This window comes from Carassius carassius, chromosome 3 (genome assembly GCF_963082965.1).
Source record: "Carassius carassius chromosome 3, fCarCar2.1, whole genome shotgun sequence".
NCBI lineage: Eukaryota > Metazoa > Chordata > Actinopteri > Cypriniformes > Cyprinidae > Carassius > Carassius carassius.
In genome coordinates, this window is record NC_081757.1 from 26,057,352 (window position 1) to 26,078,576 (window position 21,225).

At 42.2% G+C, this 21,225-nt stretch overlaps 1 protein-coding gene across 1 annotated transcript in view; it reads left to right on the top strand.

Annotated features, from left to right (window-relative positions):
* Positions 1–9,295: 9,295 nt before the first annotated feature.
* si:ch211-288d18.1 (USP6 N-terminal-like protein) overlaps positions 9,296–21,225 on the top strand; it is a 45,252-nt gene continuing 33,322 nt past the window's right edge. The window contains exon 1 of the mRNA XM_059534556.1: positions 9,296–9,574. The gene's annotated coding sequence lies outside the window, so the exon portion shown is untranslated. The remainder of the gene's footprint in view (positions 9,575–21,225) is intronic.

Consider the following 21,225-nt stretch of genomic DNA (forward strand, 5'->3'; position numbering starts at 1 on the left):
AGCTGCTGCTGATGACAATTAACGGAGACGCCCACAAACTAACCAGTGCAGACGCGAAACACACAGACTTCACCACAAAGTGCAAAACCCAGAGATCACGGTTTACCAACCGTGACAGTACCCCCCCTCTAAGAACTCCTCTCGGAGTTCCCAGAAGGGCCTACCTGCTGATTCTAGTCATCAATAAGGTAGTAATCCAATATGTCCCTAGCAGGTACCCAACTCCTCTCCTCCGGACCGTAACCTACCCAGTCCACCAGGTACTGGAATCCTCATCCCCTCCGTCTCGTGTCCAGAATACGATTAACCGAATAAGTCGGTTCCCCATCTACGAGACGCGGCGACGGGGGAACCGGAGTAGGCGGATTAATACGTGCATAAAACACGGGTTTAATTTTGGACACATGAAAGGCGGAGTGTATCTTCCTGTACGCTGGAGGTAGTTTGAGGCGGACTGTCACCGGACTAATGATTCCAATAAATTTGGGAGCTAATTTATTAGATACGGAACGCAGAGGAATGTTACTGGTAGAAAGCCACACTTTTTGACCCACGACGTAAACGGGAGGCTTTGACCGGTGGCGATCGGCCTTAGCCTTAGTGCGCTCCCTCATCCGGAGCAGAGTCTCGCGGGCTCTGGTCCAGGTGCGGTGGCACCTCTGGACAGACGCGTGAGCGGAGGGGACCGCGACGTGTTCCTGGAGAGATGAAGAAAAAATCGGTATTTCATCCAGGTAAACATATATAAACTGATCTACCATATCTCTCAACACGTCATTCACGAGTGCTTGGAAAACCCCGGGCGAGTTAGAGAGCCCGAACGGCATCAATAAGTATTCAAAGTGCCCTCTAGGGGTATTAAAGGCGGTTTTCCATTCATCGCCCTTCCTGATGCGGACCAAATGATAAGCATTACGTAAATCCAATTTTGTGAATACAGATGCTCCCTGTAATCTCTGGAAAGCTGAAGACATGAGTGGTAATGGATAAGTGTTCTTTATCGTAATGTTTTTTAGCTCTCGGTAATCAATACAAGGTCGCAGAGAACCATCCTTCTTACCCACAAAAAAGAATCCCGCCCCCGCTGGAGAAAAGGAAGGACTGATGAACCCAGATGCTAAGGAATCAGAAATGTATTTCTCCATGGCCTCCCTCTCAGGAATAGAAAGAGAGTATAACTTGCCCTTAGGCGGAGACTTACCTGGCACTAAATCTATGGCACAGTCGTAGGGATGATGCGGAGGAAGAGAAGCAGCACGGATTTTCCAGAAGTGCGTAGTGTGATGGGTTCAGTGTGGTGCGTGACGTGAGGCAGTTCCTGGCCGTTGAGTGCGGTGACATGGATGGGAAGAGACACAGGCAGGACAGGAATGTTCAGGTGATGTGCAAGGAGTGAATCGATGAAATTACCTTCGGCTCTGGAGTCCAGAAGGGCGTGGCAGTCGTGAGAGTGATTTCTCCACCGCAGTTTCACCGGAAGGAGGGTCGATGATGTAGTTGAGGACTTCCCAGCGGAGATCCCACCCGATAGTAGCCTCAAGTTTACTACCGGGCTGGCTCTTTTACCGGGCAGGAGAAGATAGTATGTTCTGAGCCTCCACAGTATAAACATAGTCCTTGGGACCTCCGCCGTTCCCTCTCCCTCCGGGACAGCCGAGCTCTACCCACCTGCATGGGCTCGTGGTCATCGACGGGACCGACCGCGTTCTCTCGACTTGAGCGCCCCCTAACCGGAGAGATGGTATGGCGCGTAGGACTGGTCTGGCGACCCAGGCGATTAATCCGTGCATCAACTCGTAAGGCCAAGTCGATAAGACCATTAAGTGTGGGGGGCAGCTCGAGGAGGTAGATCTCCTTTTGAACAAGGTCGGATAACCCATGTAGGAATCGATCCCACTGCGCTGCCTCGTTCCATTGGCACGCGGCGGCCAGGGTACGGAATTGAATGGAGTAATCCGTGACTGAAGATGTTCCTTGGCGAAAGGTCTGAGAGCTGGTGAGCGGCCTCCCTGCCTGCCGTGGCTAGATCGAATACCCCCCTCATTTCCTCCGAGCGGGTGTGGAACGAGGCGCAACACGGATGTTGATTCTCCCACACCGCCTTCCCCCATAGGGCGGCCTTGCCCGACAGTAGCGTGAGCGTAAATGCCACTTTGGATTCCTCGGTGGCGAAGGTGCGGGGCTGCAAGGCGAAGTGCATAGAACATTTATTCAGAAAAGTTCTGCAAAAAGCTGGCTCACCGGAGTAGTTTTCTGGTGCCGGAAGTCGCGGCTCTGGCCGGAAGTGATCCTGGGGGGTCTCCCGGGGGACGGGCGGCGCAGGCAGTGCAATGGGCGCAGTGGGAGAAGTGAGCTGATGGATCTGCTGGGTGAGCTCGGACACCTGTGCCAACAGCGCTTGGACAGCGCGTCCGGTGTTCAAGATGCTCTCCTGCTGCTGATCCATGCGTTTAACACTGTGGTGCATAAAGTCCGTGAGAGTGTTGGTGCTCGCTGCTTCCATGTTGGTGAGAACGTTCTGTGACGACTGGGTGAAGGAGGAGCTGGAAACAAGTGCGAGTTAACAATTTAATGAGAATTAGACAAACAAACAAGAGTACAAAGACAATGCTGGGAAGATGACAATCCAAGATGGTGGGGAGACGGTGAGTAATCCAGATGATGATGGTGAGAAGGCAGCAGGAGAGGATGGCACAGGAACTGCGGGGAATAGAGCCGAAGGTAAGTCTGATGCTGAGTGAAAGTGCGGAGAGTGGATGAGGTTCCGGGGAAAGACACAAACGACACAGAAGCAAAAGACAGGGTTACCGACATTAAACAACATTCTCACAAACACAAGAAGTGAGACAAGCCAATATATAGGGAGTGTGTAATGAGTGACAGCTGCTGCTGATGACAATTAACGGAGATGCCCACAAACTAATCAGTGCAGACGCGAAACACATAGACTTCACCACAAAGTGCAAAACAAAGAGATCACGGTTTACCAACTATCTATCTATCTATCTATCTATCTATCTATCTATCTATCTATCTATCTATCTATCTATCTATCTATCTATCTATCTATCTATCTCTGTACGTCTGCCTATCTGTCTGTCTGACACATTTTAAAAGTCAGAAAAGAGCAAAAAAAGCTAAGATTTATTTCTATAATAATACTAATAATATGATGTGTATATTATGAAGCTTAGTGTTTATAGCATGTAAAAAGACAGCCTTATAGTTGTCATTGACCGCTTATTCTACTGTACATCATCTGTACCTTTATCTGTAGAACTCATCCTGCTCTGTGCCAAACCAAACACAGTCTTCCCCACCTCTACATACACATACAAAGAGAATTGTTCAAGGTCTCCACCTGCAATGCCATTCACTCTCATGTTGCACAGGAGGTCTTGGATCACACAATTTCAGAGAAGACGATGGATCTGTCATGGAGGGCAGGAAAGGGGTCTGCCTGAAAACACTGAATCAGGTTGCAGTGCCTCAGGCTTGTATTGTTCCTACTAAATATAGGCCAATTCTTCAATTTTCAATTTGTGTTCTACAATACTGAAACCGACAAAAGTGCCCACTCTCAATTTCTGCTAGCTATTATGGCTATGCCCCATTGTCCACACCCTGAAACAGACATTGACACACAAACACACACACACACACACCGTCGTGCAGACACTCTAATTTCCACTACAAATGAAAGGGGACATCTTGAAGAGAAACTCTCTCACACATTCACATGGATTTTCACATCAGAGTTCTTCAATCAAATGAAAAACGTCATGGTAAACGTGATGTTTGAAGTGCATAAATAAACAAAAGACATTCATTGATTTCATTGAAGTCACACAGGCTACGTGGGATGAAACTAAACCGGACTGTACAAAACAACAGTTAACAGATTAGTTGGGTTGAATCTCTCATTTCAAGGCAATCATAGAGGGTCATAAAAGTCTATTATAGGCATGCTTCCATTGAATTTATGAACACTATCAGATTTCCATAAACGCTTTGTAGTTCTTAGCAGTTGGGATGGTTGTCATTCAATTAAGAAAAGCCATTCTTCAAACACATCTCAGTTGTTTAAAAAAGTAGGCTAAGTAAACCATATGACCCGAAGTCCCCCAAGAGTCTTTTTATAGAAGATGAGAAAATATTGATTCAAAGCAAGGTGAAAAGCAACCTGAACAATTTTCATTAACGTCAAAATTTCACAGGATGCTAAGTATTCAGCATGTCCATAAATCTTGTCAACTATATTTGAAGCAGTTTACATTTGAATTTTCAAACAATTCCATGAACATCTAGTAGCTATTGACACTGTATATGTCCTTGGTGATCCCATTTTTCTTCTCATTCCATTTACTTTCAGTGGTTCATTTCAGGTGATCTGCTGTTATTTCTCTTTCCCTGAATGGATTTTATTTGTATCTTGGATAATGCAAGGCAATAAGATACTCAGAAACAGGTAAAAGAACAAAAGAAAAGGTGTAGCCCTCGCCCCCCTCATTCCAGTGCCTTGCTTTTCACCAGAGACAGCAAATCCCCTCAGAAAAACAGGCTTACGTAACCGCACGGCACACCTGCAGTGAGTACAGAAGAGAAAACTTGAAAGCAACAGTGTTTGAATGGCTGGACTTAAAAGATGTCCTAAACCAACTGCCATAATACGTAAAGCCATATGGCCATGATTCCTAAAACTTTCATCTGTAATTGTTTAGAATTGACCTCTTCCATCGATTCTGCCATCAGTTTTGAGTTTATTTTAATGACCATAAAAAAATGAAAAAATAAAAAACTCCAGATTGTAACCTTGCATGCTTCATTCACTATAAGGTAATGTCTCATCTAGTTATGATGAAATGCCAAGCCAGCATAAACAGAACAGAAGGGAAGAATTCATGCAACCCTTTGACCCTTCAGTATGTCCACATGTTGGACGTTGAGGTTATCTGTGGTAATGATTTTAGCTTGGAATTTCTTGCCACCTAGTGGACAAAAAGGGGCGTACTGTAATTTATAAGAAAATATGGAGTCATGAGTTTATTTTCACTGACTATGAAACAACTATATAAAGGATTTGATCTTCAAAGAGATAACTGAATAACTGGATTAATTGAACTGAATTTGGACTAACTTCCTTAATGCAAAATGTCATTCATAAAAACTTTACTGTATATTTACAATGCCTTTTTTCATTCTTAGTGGTTTCATCTATTGTCTTTTGAGCTGCATGTCTAGGGCATTGTCTATGATACACCTACTGAATTGATTGTATTTACTTTCCCACTCTTTTCCCCCATCCTTTGTTACTTATCTACTACTGTATATGTTTGTTGACATACTATTAATAAGCCCACATTGCATTCACATATGTCCTTTCATTGCTCTCTCTCACTGCCAACATGTGACATTAAAGCAGTGTACAGTGTTTCAGGTAAATAATTTTAATGGTGAGTTTATCCTCATTCTCTTTCATTGAAACAACAATTATGTTAGTCTAGAATCTTTTTTTTATTTATTTTTTAATACATATAACAGTTTTCGAGATTGCTAACACAAAAATCTCAAAACTACACACCAACTTGTACAAACCTCAAACTTTGGCAAATATTTTAGTCAAAAACATATTCACTTTTGTCATAAACAAACTGTAGCTTAATATGTTAAAGAATACTGGTGGGATTATCTGCCATATAAACTTGCCTTTGTCACAAATCACAGCTGTTTAGGTGACATTACAGCTCCGGTGCAAAACCTAGTCATTGTGTCAATTAATTGGCCAATGCTACCTAAATAAATTATTTGACAATGTGTCAGAGCCTACATGTAAACACAAAACTTTCCATGTATATTTATGGAATATGCATGTCTGTCCGACAGATTTTTATGGATGGTTTTGCACATAATGGTTTACACAAAGAAAGAATGTTAAGCTGTGAAGAGTATATGACAGTTTCACTGAGAATCAGCTTGTCAGTTTTGAGCAAATCATGTGCATTAAGGTATTATGTAAATTGCAGGCAAATTACAAATTGTATATACTCTTTCGCACGAAACCTTTGCAATTTTCTCTAATGAACAAAATCTAAAGTGGACAAGAAACTAATTGTTCAGAGATTTGAACTTATTGTTTTGAGAGAGAGAGAGAGAGAGAGAGAGAGAGAGAGAGAGAGAGAGAGAGAGAGAGAGAGAGAGAGAGAGAGAGAGAGAGAGAGAGAGAGAGAGAGAGATCAACAGTGGGTTACGAGGAGACACTTTAGGGAGATTCAGCGCTAAAGAATATCAGAAAGCAGCCAAAAAAAAAAAACATTCCAAGCGCTGATAAATAACTTTCTAAATAACACCTATGCTCACACTTATAAAGGTGTCAATCTTGCGGTCAAAGATAAAAATTACATATTTGAAAAATCAGCAAAACAATCCAAATTGAAATCAAATATGAAAAAATGACAAATATTTGGTTTGATCAGGACTGCCAAACTATTTGCAAAAAAACGGAGAACACTGTCAAATCAGAAACACAGAGATCCAAATAATGCAGAGATCCACCTTTTTTACTGTAAAACACTAAAACATTTCAAACATACACTGACAATGACACTGACAAAACAACTGACAATAATTGAGAAGTCAGTGAACACGAACCAATTTTGGAATAACTGGAACAATCTGAAAAAAACAAAAAACAAACTGATCATGAAGAATTGGCAATCCAAAATGGAGAAATATATGTGAGAGTCATTTCCAAGCATTGTTTAATAAAGTACAAACAAACACAAACTGTAAACAAAATCAAACAATAAACCAAATGGGAAAACTACAATTAGCAATCAAAGATAACAGAAACCCATTAGATTTCTCAATAAATGATAAAGAACTTAAATAAAAAAATAAAAAAACCTCAAACTCAAAAAAGCATCTGGACCTGATGGGATATTAAATGAAATATTAAATCATACATGCAGTAAATTCCAATTAGCCATTGTAAAACTATTCAATGTGATTCTGAGTGTAGGTTTCTTCCCTGACATCTGGAATCAAGGCTTGATAACAACAATCTTTAAAAACGGAGATAAATTTGATCCTAACAACTACAGAGTCATCTGTGTGAGCAGCAACCTGGGAAAGTTATTCTATAGCATAATAAATGCTCGACTATTAGACTTCATCAACACATTGTACTGAGCAGAAGTCAAATTGGATCTTTACCGTAAAACCTATGACCTTATCAAATCAATGTACACGGAAAGTAAATGTTACATAAAAATCAGCACCAAACATACAAGGTATCTTTCCCAGGAGCCTGGAGTGAGACAGGGCTGCTGCTTAAGCCCAACATTATATAACATTTACATCAATGAACTGGCGAGCAGTCTGGAGCGATCTGCAGCCTCTGGCCTCACCCTACATAACTCACAGATCAAATACCTGCTGTATGCAGATGATCTGTTTCTGCTGTCTCCCACTCAACATGGTTTAACGCAGAACCTGGACCTGCTAGGACAATACTGCCAGACCTGGGCCCTGACAGTCAACCTGAAGAAAACCAAAATTATAATCTGTCAGAAAAGATCCAGATCCCAGGGAACACTACACACATTTACAATAGGTACTAACCAGATAATGCACACATAACACTACAACTTCCTGGGTTCGAAAATCACATCCACAGGAAACTTTAATCATGTTGTGAATGAATTGAGAGATATACAGTAGCACGCAGGGCCTTCTACCCCATTAAACAGCAATGTCCTATAGAAATCCCTATTAGAATTAGGCTGAAAATATTAGAATCAGTAATTGAGCCAAATGGCCTCTACGGCAGTGAGGTGAGGGGTCCACTGACCAATCCAAATCAAGATTTCATCAAATGGGAAAACATCCAATTGAGACCCTGCATGCAGAACTCTGTAAAAAATAACGTGCGACGGCACACAACAAATAATGCATGCAGGGCAAAATTACGCAAATATCCTCTAATCATAAAGATACAAAAAAAAGGGCAATTAAATTCTGGAAACATCTGAAACTCAGTGACCCCCAATCATATCCCTGCAACACCAAGAGATGAGCAAAGAAAGCAGTCCCCTCCCTCAGCTGATCCAGAGCTTCAGTCCTGATGCTTCACTAACATCTACTGATGCTCTGAATCACAGCATCAGAATGAACCAGATTACTGCACATCAAACAGAACTACATCACTCACTGGCAAACACAAACACAGCAACAGAGTAAAATGTGATGTTATTTGGCCATAAAGAGAGAGTAGAGTATGGCAGAGAATCTGTACACAGTGTCAGATAAGAAACTGTGAAGCACATATACAGAATCAGCGGACACAAACTGATGATAGATACGGACAGACACAGAAAAACATGGCTGCCACAGGAGCAGAGATTGTGTTCACACTGTGATCTGAATCAGATGGAAACAGAACTGCACCTCCTAACTGAATGCCCCAAATACACGGACAGACAGTGTTCAATGATTAAATACAGCAGATCCATCAGACATTTAAAACTCTTTCAAACCAGGAGAAACTGCAGTATCTGTTAGGAGAACACAAGAACTGCTATGTGTTTGCTGCCTGTCACCACAGAGGAGAAAACACTCAACCTGCCCTGATCTGATGTTTCCAGCACCTGTAGATTATGTTAGTGTCATATTACTTTATTAGATGTATATTTTGCCTCTGTAAATCTAATACTTAATCTTAGTTTATTTTATTTCTACCTTATACACATACACTAATTCATATTGCACTACATGCTTAATACTTTTTATATATTGTTATTATTAGTATTACTATTATTCTTTTTTTTCTGTTAATACATATGTGCAACTATTTGTAAGCACCCCAGCTGCAACTGCATTTGTATTGCCAAAGCAGTTGTCATGCCAATAAATATCTATTAAATATCTATCTATCTATCTATCTATCTATCTATCTATCTATCTATCTATCTATCTATCTATCTATCTATCTATCTATCTATCTATCTATCTATCTATCTATCTATCTATCTATCTATCTATCTACGTAATAGCAGCCTGGCCAGCTGAAGCTAAGGCTGGTTTAAGCGTTTTTTTTTCAGCGGGGTTGTATTTATAAACCAACAAAAAAACAGTCCAAATGCGTCACCCCATACCATCAAACATGAAGGCCTACTCCAGGTCAAACCATCATTATCACGCAATCACCAACAGAGGGCACAATTGCACTATTCTCCACACCAAAATGTTTAGACAGTTTGCATAACATCTTTAGACACCGAGAGTTGAAGATGCGCTAACTCAGTAGATGCCTATGGACGGTCATCATTTCCATAGTTTGTCACGTGACCCACACTGCCAGCAGCGGTTCCACAGCAGGCTGTACTGGCAGATCACGTGACCAGCTGCCAGCCAGGATCGAACTGTAGGCTGCTACAGACTGCGCTCTGACGTACTGCTTTGCGCTCCTCTCAGTGCTGTTACATGCAGCTATTGTAGTCGCCACTGGATTTTAGCTATTCGTTTTACCTCCCATTTTTCCAGCGACGAAGGAATGAAGAGTCTTTTCAAGTAAACGGTAGTACATACACAATTTTTTCTATATATGGGGATTTTATTTATACATTTGCTATTATAGCAATCGGTTCTCTGCTTATTCTTACTGCTCCTGAGTGTTACATACCACAACAGTGATATTATGCAAGATCCAATATAACGTTAGACACAGAAGGAAATGCGACGACACAACCGACTGTAATTTAAAGAGATTCTCATTATAATGAATTATATGTAACCTATTATAATTATATAATTTTGCAGCTGGGCTGAGAGCGTTTTGAAATTCACCACATTTAGCAACAACTCGGTTATGTAGCCTGTTTTAAATTAATTCAGTCGATTTAAATCAAAATGGACGTAAAGATGTTATTTTAACAAGCAGTTTATCAAGTGCACGAGAGAAAGCAATAGATCCCATTCTCTTTCAGCGGATTTAAATTGAAGCTGTTTACAAACATCCCCTCCTGATCACAGCACAGCTCTGAAATGCGTCCTTCAGTCTGGTGCAGTTCAGGTGATTGTTTATGGAATCTCCATATTCTAGACACATCTCTGATGCTTTCCTTTGTGTCTGCATTTCTATATTCTATTTCTTCTTTCTTAGTAGCATGTTTACATGCGCAATTTCTTTTACTGGTTTTTGATTTGGTGGTTATGTTTTGGTTCCTTTATTCTGTTTTACAATATAGCACTATAAACTGCAATACGTAGAATGTAGAAACTGGAGTACTGGCTTAATCTGGTTACGCATTTACACACATGGCATGTACATAATCAAAATATGATGTGGTAATTGTAGTAAGATCAGGTCTTCTTTAGAATATCCATCATACTGTAACTGTAACTGAATGTTTATATTTGTGCAAATCAAAACAAAGGTAATTCTGGTAAATATTAGATTAAGACAGTGAGAAGTCAAGCTATTTAGGAAAGATGTTGTTTTGTCTCATGGCCTACGTTTTGCTTTTCACTGGTTTTGTGTATTTTTATGATTTTTCAAAAAATAATATCCAAAGAGAGAACATCTCCAGTGTTTCCATAAGAGAAAACATGGTCAGTGTATCTCAGTTTTTTTCCATACACAAACATGCACACATATTTAGGAGGTAAATCATGCTGCTTTTGCCTTTGCACAAACAGATGTTCAGTAGATGGAAGTAGGCCAATGACAGATCTGTGTGTAAGCTTTTGGGTGGGCTTCTTAGCAGATGTATTATACAGTCATTTTGCCCTCATATTGCTCATACTGGCCTGTAACTTTTAAGCATGTTTGCTCACAGCCTCAAATGCAACCTATAAACTTGTTTCAATGCATGTTATTTATAATACTTTGGTGAATTTTCCAAAATTGTTGTATTGTCTCATATTTAATAATATGGGATGCATCTTTTCAGTGATGTTTAGAAGAGAGATTTCACTGAATTGTGTCCGGTTCATCTCAGGATTTGTACTCTTTGATAACTTTGATGAACGTGCATACCAGTGTAACAAACTGCTGTGGCTCTGTTTATGGATGGCTGAGCCACTAAATATAAACACTGCTCATCTGGCAGACATATAAACTGTTCACTGATAGGTGTACTTGTATATAGCCAGACTTTTCACTACGGCATAATGTCTGGTCCTCACTGCAACCTGGTCAAATCTGTTTAATAAGGAATAAAGAAAAGAAGGACTTTCTGGGTGAGGACAAAATACGAGACAACCCTATTCTAGGTTTTAACTGGTGATTTCAGTAATTTTTGGGTGCAATACAGTATGCATCAGACAGTCAGTGAATGGATTGTGGGAGGTCTGTGGGTGTGCTGTCTGAGACTGGGACTAGACTACACATTATCTTCTCTTGCTTTTTGTTGATGACATAGGGATTAGTTATTCTTATAAATCTGTTTATGCATGTTTCACAGTCTTTGTCCTAAAACATTAGAGGCATGCATTTTTTAAATAATTTACTGAGAACTGATTTTAAATATCTGCTACTGTGGCACTGCATTGCTTAAAACCTTCACAGATATTGCCTGTAAAGAGTTGGTTCACCCAAAAATGAAATCATCATTTACTCACCCTTATTTCATTCCTAACACGTAAGGCTTATTTTTCACCTTCAAAACACAAATGAAGATATTTTTAATAGATTCAATGAACTATTGAAACTATAGTTGAAGTCCATTCAACCAAAATTTTGGTTGGCTTTTATTTACAAATAAACATCGGTCAATGTTCATACATGGAAGCTCATGAAATATTGGCAACATGGAAACTCAACCATACAAAGTTGGTATATAAGAAAAACCCCCATTAGTTCTTATGGCAGCTCAAATATGGACGTTTGGAAGAACATGGTGGTGAGTAAATGAACACAAACATCCCTTAAAGCCAAATAATGTTTTTAACCACCACATTTTTTTCTGCTGTTGAATTATGCAATGCTAACTATTGACTGGCAAGAATAATGGTTATAATTATTTGTCATAAGGATGAGCTAATTTATCTACTCTGTTGTCAGACCACATTTAACTTTGCTAAAGGCCATTTTTGCAGTAGATATCTGAGGAAAGATCTCAGTTGCTTGACCAGCTATTGTTTTTTTATTATCGAAAATTAAATAAATAATGGTTATTACATAATGAGCTTTTTATCCACCCCCATTACCCATAATGGTTATCCATATGGCCACAGCTTTATTAGTCAGTGGCGGTAACATTGAAACACACACTCTCTTCATTGAGATTTGTCTAAATCAGTTAGTTTAATTTCAAGGCTTTCTTTTATTAAGTTTTTATTTTTGGTCTTTTCCCTGTGGTATTGAGAGCCATGACAGAGAAGTGGGGCAGGAAATGGCAAGGGAGAACAGGCTGAAATTACTGTCTCAAATTTGCATCAGATTTAAACTTGCATCCCCTGAATGAGCAACATATAGTAGCTCAGTCCATTTGATGCTTAGACTATGACTCTGACCTCTGATAATTAATCTTTTTAATTCACTAAATTGATTACTTTGTGTGCTCTTTGTATTGATCTTACACAAGGGTTGATGCTGAATAGTGCAGTTAATACTGTAGTAGCAAAGAGTTAATGTAGGTCAATTATATCCTTACTGTCAGGGTTGTTCTTGAGAGTAAGAAATCACTGAAGCAATGTAAAATAACTGTGGAGTATGGTGTGATATCTGCTATGTATTAAACCTGCTCAATGTTAGCAAAACATCAAAATCAGTTATTTTTGTCAGTGCTGAGCTCATTTTTATTTTAAACTTAAAAATGCTAATTGAATATAGAAGCATAATGCATTTATTGAACATTTAAAAAATAAGATTTCTCTGAACTTTATATGATTCAACTAAAACAAATAGTTGAATAGTACATTTATTTTTAAAATGTTTTTTTAAACGTTTGTAAATGTGTACCTTAAATGCGGGGTAAAAGAAAATAGATAAATAAAAACATCTGCCGAATGCATTAGTATAAATGCTACATAAATTAATACTCCAGAAGCTGTAATAATTTACAAATATGAGCTTTACACCATATTCTGCCTAGCACATTATTTTATAAGTTTACACATTATACAGGGCTGTTTATGTTTGTTAACTTTATGTTTGCACATAGCACTGGTGCTACAGAGGTTGAAAGTTTTGTAGCGCAGGCCACACAAGTGTAGCACTGTGACAGACATTACTTAAGTGTTTTATGTGCAAAGCAATAGGAATTTTGGCAAATGTTGGATATATGGATTCAGTGCAGTCAAGACGTTATTTTTAAATCATTAGACTTACCAAGTAAAATATAGTAGCAGTGGCCTATCAATTTTACATCACACACAAACAAGAACACAGAAATCCTTGCTTCAGAAAAATAGCTCTGTCTCTTACACACATGCAGAACTGTATCACGTATACAGGCCGTTTTTCGTAGCATGTCTGACATACATACAGCCCTAAGAGTTATAAGTTCAACTACACTATATGCATCATTTTGTGCAGAAGCCTGTTGTACTAATATTATGTAGAGCACATGCATTAACCACTAGGCCATGGCTCCAACATGAGACAGTTTTCATTACAGTTTGGTTCATATGAATGTATTGCACATTTCCTACCTTCAACCACTTAAAGTGTTACCAGATGTTTTTTTGCATGCTTCAGTTTTTGGAGATTATTATTAGTACTTCCTCTCCAGGATTTGTTTTTCCATCAAAGGTATCCTTACTTCTGTAGGGTGGTGTTTATATTATATCATATATTTTTGTTTATTTAAAAAAGAAGAAGCCCTATATATTTTGTGTTAAACTGGGAACTGGTACCATTCCAGCATACTACTACTCAGTTCTTTCCAGTCACTCAGATGTTAACACTTGTCACTGCCATATGCTAGTGCTCAAACAAAATGACAGCACTGAACTCAAGTACATTAACCAAGAAACTTGCGACATTAATAATTGGTCTTGGTGTTGCCCCCCACTGTGTGTGTGACTCAGGCAGGACAAGGCTCCCTCAGTGTGTTGAAGTGCTCTACATCTGTGAGCAAGTACGAGGCAGTGATGGCCCACCCAGATGGCAGTGTGAGTGATGCCAATTGTCCTTGCTCAACCACTGACAACTGCTCTCCCCCTGACGACTGTTACTCTCCCAAGCTCTAAAAGTGTACCTTTTCCCTTTCACATCGCAGCAGATGTCAACAGGGCAGACCTATATAATTATCCAAATTAGAACTGTTTCCTAAAAAAAAAAGTGTCATACTGCCCAGTCTTGACTTTGCTTAAAGCTTGACCTCTTTGTTTTCTTGCATAAAGGGAATCAGTCACTGTAGTCTTGTTTTTTTCCATAACCACACTAGACTCAGTTAGGTCCTCAGATTTCGGTGCACGCCCAGGAGCCTGGCCAGCAAGGCCTGATGTCACAGTTTGAAATTAGTCTCGAAGGTGTTGTACAATGTTTTGAGAATGAGAACTATTCGATTTGAAGCCTTTGTGTTAAGCTCCTCCGCCAAACTGATCGAATATGTGACAAGGTTTGTCTTTTTTTGGTTGTTTTTTTAAAGACAACCTTATGTAAGTTTCTGCCTACAGCTCTGGGCCAGAAAACCAAAACATAATGACAGCATTTTCAAATCAAATTCGGATAGTCTTTTGACTTTTTAGACACTTTTAATAAAGGCGGTATGAGAATAACTAAAAGTGATGTTTAGATTGAAAGTGGTGTAATGCATGCATATTGCTCTTTAAAAATGCTGAAAACCCTTTTATTATGTATGCTTGCCAACAAACATAGTCCTCATTCAGCACACATGAATAATTCATAGCTCAAGCCCACAACGATCCCCTCATTTTTACTGTCATACATACAAGTCATTGTCTTCTTCATGAAAATATTCTTCACTTCTGAATATTACTGTTAGTAATATTAACAAACGTTATTACATTACATTATGTAATGTAAGGTAGAATATGAACCTTTATGTTTTTTAATTGACTTATCACTGAGTTATAGCATAATGCTACGTTATTTAATTGGTTGTTTTGTTCTTTTTAACATGAACATAATACATCTAACTGCTTTCAAAGATACTATAGATTTCGTGAGAACCTATTCTATCCTCAGTGTCTATATTTTTGGAGGCCAGTGGGCAGTGATTCCTACAGTAGGTCAGGCATGGAGTTTCACATCCAGCTGCAGGGAAGAGGTTCAGCAGAAAGGCCTGTGATTCCATACACTAGTGAAGGCTGAGACAATTAGAAAGCCAACCGTTAGACTCCGGCTCTCTGGAGAAATGGCTATTTATGGCACCTTGTGTAAGATCTATGCCTGTAGGTCAACATTTTCCCTTGTACTTGACTCGTAAACAGAGTTGGAGGAGAGCGGCAGTCAGGCCTAAAATGGAAAGTCCGGATGAATTAAATAGGCACTTTTACACTGACAAAAGCGATCAAAATAAAAACCCCACCCAGTCTCAATTCAAACAAGAACATTATGTCTTGGCCTAATTTCTGTTATACTTGTTCTTCAGGAATAACTGAAACTAAACTCTTTGATCCAATGAATTCAGCAAGTAACTCTGCTGAATTTTTTCTTTGTTTGATCACAAGAAGAAATTGTTACATGAAAGTGTATTTTTTTATGTTTCCAATAAATAATAAAACGGAGGGTCTATTTACACTAAGTGCAAATAGCCCAGCTTGTCAGCTTCAGTGGTTCAGATGGTAAAACATGTTTCATTTTCATTTTGACATGATCGACCTGGGTTCAAATCCAGGTTTTGGCAAACCTTTTTCTCCCTTTTCAAATTTCAAATCACATCAGAAAAGCATTTATTTTCAATGAAAATGAAAAATATAATCAAAAAGTTGAAAATGAAGTATCAGGTAGGGTTAGGATAGGTGTAGGGAGGGCTTTATTGTCCCATTAAGGTGGAATCCATTTAACAATTTTGAATTCAAATGATAATTTACACTCAATACGTTAATATAGTATATTGTTTTACAATGTACTATACAATAATGAGGTGCAAATAATTGCCACTATTTGCAAAAAGTAGTACAATTTTAAGATCATTGAATCTATATTTGCACTTAGTGTAAATAGCATATCCCAAAAAAATGCTGCTATTTGCACTTAGTGTAAATAGCATCTATTGTAATCATGGGAAATTCAGATCATTTTACAGATTCAGACTTTTGAGTCTCGTTCAAATGAACAAATCTTTTTTCCAGTCATTTGGTTCATTTTGTCAAAATATAATTGAAATGTTACAAACAATACAAAACGTCTAAGGTTACGTATGTAACCCTGGTTCCTCGAAGGAACGAGACGCTGCGTCAAGAACGAATGGGGAATGCGTCGCAGCGTGGCGTCTCTAAATAACGTGTATAATCAGTCCAATAGAAGGGCGAGACGTCATACGCGGGTGATGTCAGAGACCAGGAAGCATAAAAGCATGAGCGGAGAAGCCGGTAATCAGCCTCAAAGGATGAAGCAAGCCCCGGCCAGAAATGCCGGAAGTGTGGCACTGTAATGCAGCATCTCGTTCCTTCGAGGAACCAGGGTTACATACGTAACCTTAGACGTTCCTCTTCAGGAACTCGAGCTGCGTCAAGAACGAATGGGGAACAAGAATGCCCACGCCGCCAGACTTTCAAATCTCTGCCTAGTGTGGAAGAGCACAGCTAAAGCAAGAGAAGGAGCCTGACAGAATTCGGGGACAACCCGTCCAATGGCCAAACTTCAGAAGGAGTGAGTCTTGACCCCCAGGAGAGGGGAGATAAGAGGACTCGAAGCTCAGGATAACATCCTGATCACCGCTTAGCATAAGCTTCTTCTGGCCGGAGGCCTCAGCCTCAGCGCACCATGGAGGAAACATGTAACCAGAGGGTCTCTGCCCACTGACTGGCCACTGAGAGGGGCACAGTAGGCCACCATGGCCGCCACGTAGACCTTCAGGGTGGAGTGGGTCAACCCTGCGGATAGCCTGCAGGAACTCCAGCACTGTACCATCCGGGCAGTTAACTGGGTCGAGCTGGCGGTCTCCGCACCAAGAAGTGAAAAGCTTCCACTTCAAGGCATACAGTTTCCTCATTGAGGGAGCTCTGGATTGGAGAACGGTCTTACAACCTTGGTTGACAGACCAGAAGCTAAGAGTTCTGCCTCCTCAGAGACAACACTTACAGCCTCTAAGCTCCATGTGGGGGCGCACCCTCCCCTGCGAGAGGAGATCTCTCCTGACGGGCACCTCCCATAGAGTGCCGTCAAAAAGAGAAATCAGGCCCAGAAACCATACCCGGCCCATCCAGAACGGGGCTACTAACAGCACCTGGACTCCGTCCCGGCGCACTCTCTCCAGAACTCCCGAGAGCAGAGCAATCGGGGGAAAAATGTACAGATGAAGCCATGTCTGTACTATGGCGTCCAGCCCCATTGGAGCTGGATGAGTCCGAGGAAGCCAGAGGGGACAGTGCGATGTCTCTCAAGTCGCAAACAGATCCACCCGAGTCTGGCCAACATCTCCAACTCTGCTTCATCACCTCAGTGTGAAGCTGCCATTCCCCGGGCCTCGGCCCCTGCCTCAACAGGATGTCTGCTCCCATATTAAGATGCCCAGGAATGTGAACTGCTCTGAGCGAGAGGAATTCGTCCTGGGCCCACACAAGGATCTGGTATGCTAGTTGTATAAACGGCGTGAGTGCAGACCTCCTTGGTGGTTGATGTAAGAGACCACCGCTGTGTTGTCAGTGCGCACCAACACATGGTGACCTCTAACGAAGTGTAACGAAGTGTAGGAAGCACGGCCAGCATCTCCAGGCAGTTGATGTGCCATGTCAGATGGCGACCACTCCACAGACCACGGGCAGGGTGGCCACTCATGACCGCACCCCAGCCGGTGAGGGACGCGTCCGTCGCTAGCATCACGCAGCGACAAGGAGCTCCCAGCACCGGGCCCTGGGACAAGAACCAAGGCTTCCTTCACATATCCAAGGCACGTGCGAAGTGGGTTTCCCCTCAGGGAGAACCCCTTGGTCTTGAGCCACCACTGTAGGGGTCTCATGTACAGCAGGCCAATAGTATTCATGTTGGACGCAGCTGCCATCAGACCCAGCAATCTTCGTGACTGCTTGACAGTGCGTGAACGGCCTTCTCTCACTCTCGTGACTGCAGTGAGGATCGACTCGATCCGAGCAGGTGACATACGTGCCTGCATCGTGGTCGAATCCCACACCATGCCCAGATAAGTGGTTCTCTGAACTGGAGAAAGCACACTTTTCTTGGCGTTAAGTCTTAACCCCAGCTCTTTCATGTGAGCGAGAACTACACCTCAGTGCCGAACCATCATCTGCTCAGATTGAGCTGATATCAACCAAACATCAATATGGTTGAGTCATGAAAGTGTGGGGTGAGAGTGCAAGGCCAGTGGAAGATCCGTATTGGTAGGCTTTTGCCCCCAAAAGCAAACCTCAGGAACGTCCGATGAAGAAGGATGGAGATAAGTGCATCTTTTGATAGATCGTGACACACCAGTCCTCGGACTTGGCCTGTGCAGGCATGCTAAACTTCAGTCCCCTGACTGAGAGGTTCAAAAAGCACAGATCTAAAAAAGGACACAACACCTCAAACTCCTCGGAACAGTGAAGTACCGGCTGTAGGACCCGGACTCTGCAACCCAAGGAGGGACAACCTCGATGGTCTCCGTCCTAAGAGAGAGTCTACTTCTGTTCCATTACCAGAGCCTGTTTGGGGCCCACCAGAACTGGATTCTGTGGCCTCTTACTACAGTGTGCAGGACCCACTGAGACACATTTGGCAGTAGTTTTCACGCTGCAATATAGTCTACTAAGGGAATCAGCCTCTCAAGACTGATCTCTGGTTGCATCAGAGCAATTAGCTCGGTGCCCTGAAGCGGCGCACCGGCAGGAGATGGCCGAACTAGCTGCTCTGGAAACCTCCCAGGAGGTCACGAGCCTCTTAGCACCGCTACGTTTCCGGGTGGTAACTGAGAGAAGCGCTCGCTGGAGACCACTGCGCACTGGAACACCAGCAGGGTTGGCAGATCGATCTCCTGAGGGCACTGAGGAGAGACGGGCACCGTGTAATGCGGTGTACACTGCTCTTCCCCAGAGGGGCCTGCCCTTCTAGGTCCTGAACCGCAGCATCAGGACTCTCTTAGCTGAAGTCTCCTAAAAACAACGGTCCTCAGACCCACATCGTCTGCTAGGAAGACTAGACCAGAGCCTGCTCGGGGCAGGACCCCGTGAAGTACACTTGGCAGGGGCTCCCACACCACCATGTGACCTCCTAAGGGAACCAGTATCGCGAGACTGGCCTCTGGTGCACCTAGAGCCACTAGCTCGGTGCCCTGAAGCGGTGGAACGGCAGGGGATGACTGTACTAGCTGCTCTAGAGACCTCCGTAGAGGTAGCGAGCCTCTCAGCACTGCTACGTTTCTGGGCGGTAACTGAGAGAAGCGCTCGCCGGAGATCGCTGCACCCTGGAACACCGGCAGGGTTGGCAGAACGATCTCCTGAGGGCACTGAGAAGAGACGGGCACCGTGTAATGTGGTGTACACCAATCTTCCCCAGAGGGAGCTGGCCCTCAAAACATCCTAGGCCTAGGCGTCAGGACGTTATGATGAAGGCTATCTAGCGAAAACAACGGTCTGTAGAACTGCTTTCCACTAGAAGCCTTCGGCCTGGGAGCGCCACTTTGACTCTAGCGTCTGCGGAGTACAAAAGTGACACCCCCGGCACGTGGGGCTTGAACACGGTTGGGACTGCTCCGCCCAGCAGCCCCTGACCGCCTCAACCTCCTCAGAGGAAGAGTGGTACACACGTGTTCTCACACAAGAAATCACATCCCTAGAGCCCCTGTACATCTAACTGCACATAGTCAGATAAATATGTCATTTTATTCCTTAGAATTAAATGTAGTCAGCAACCAGACTAGTCAACACGGTCTGGTGTAGAAAAAACTCACTTAAAAATGAAACAATGTAATACACGCGTTGCCTCGGCAGCACTCATGTCTTTTATATATATATATATATATATATATATATATATATAAATATATATATATATATATATATATATATATATATATATATATATATATATATTATTTTATGCTACTCAGTCACACAAACAACATCAATCTCCTCAGAGAAAGATGGATGCTGCAGCAAGCTGTCTCAGAGGGCGAAGAAACCGCAGCGCTGGTTTCCAAGCCTCGAGAACGAGCTCTAGATCTAGTGAACATGGGTGGAGATAGGATGAGCCGTCTCCAACCCGTTCGCCAGATCATGTGCGATTCCCGCTATCACGGTCGCCGCCGTGCCTCAGCAACAGCGCGACCGCAACTGCAAGATCGCATGCACGGATACACTCCTCGGAGCATGCCCGGCGAGAGAGCATGCAGCAGCAGCAGCGAGCTGTCTCAGAGGGCGAAGAAACCGCAGCGCTGGTTTCCAAGCCTCGAGAACGAGCTCTAGATCTAGTGAACATGGGTGGAGATAGGACGAGCCGTCTCCAACCCGTTTGCCAGATCATGTGCGATTCCCGCTATCGAGCATGCCTCGGAGCGTGCCCGGCGAGAGCCGAGCGCTTAACAGCGAGAAAAGCACTATCAGCCCCCTGAGAGCTGACTGCAAGAGCTCCACTCTTCATTAATGCTGCTTATGTTAATATTAGGCATAATATGTTTGTGTGACTGGTGCTTGTGCAACTGGTGAGCTCATCGACGCCTTTCCACATCAATCTCCTCAGAGAAAGACAGGCAGCGCGTCGTGCCCTCTCATCGGGGAGAAAGTACCTCAAACGCGGGCTTCCGACCACTGAGAGCGGGCGCCGGATCTGGTGGCTAAGAAAGAAGATAGGGACTTGCCCGTCTTACATTCCTTCCAGCATATCCGAAAGCGAATCCCGCAAGCACAACCACCGCTCCTATATACATTATTCAGAGACGCCACGCTGGATGCGTTCCCCATTCATTCTCGAGTTCTCGAGCTACTAAACCACAGTTTTTCTTCTCTCATTCTCAAGTCAAATGCAGCAGTCCAATCTTAAAAAGCAGATAGTTTTCACATGCCACAACATTACATTTAAGATTATTTCAATAATATTTGCAAAAAGGTTCCTCTGAGGGACTCCTGTCCCTCCTTGTAGGGACTGTCGTATACTATCAATCA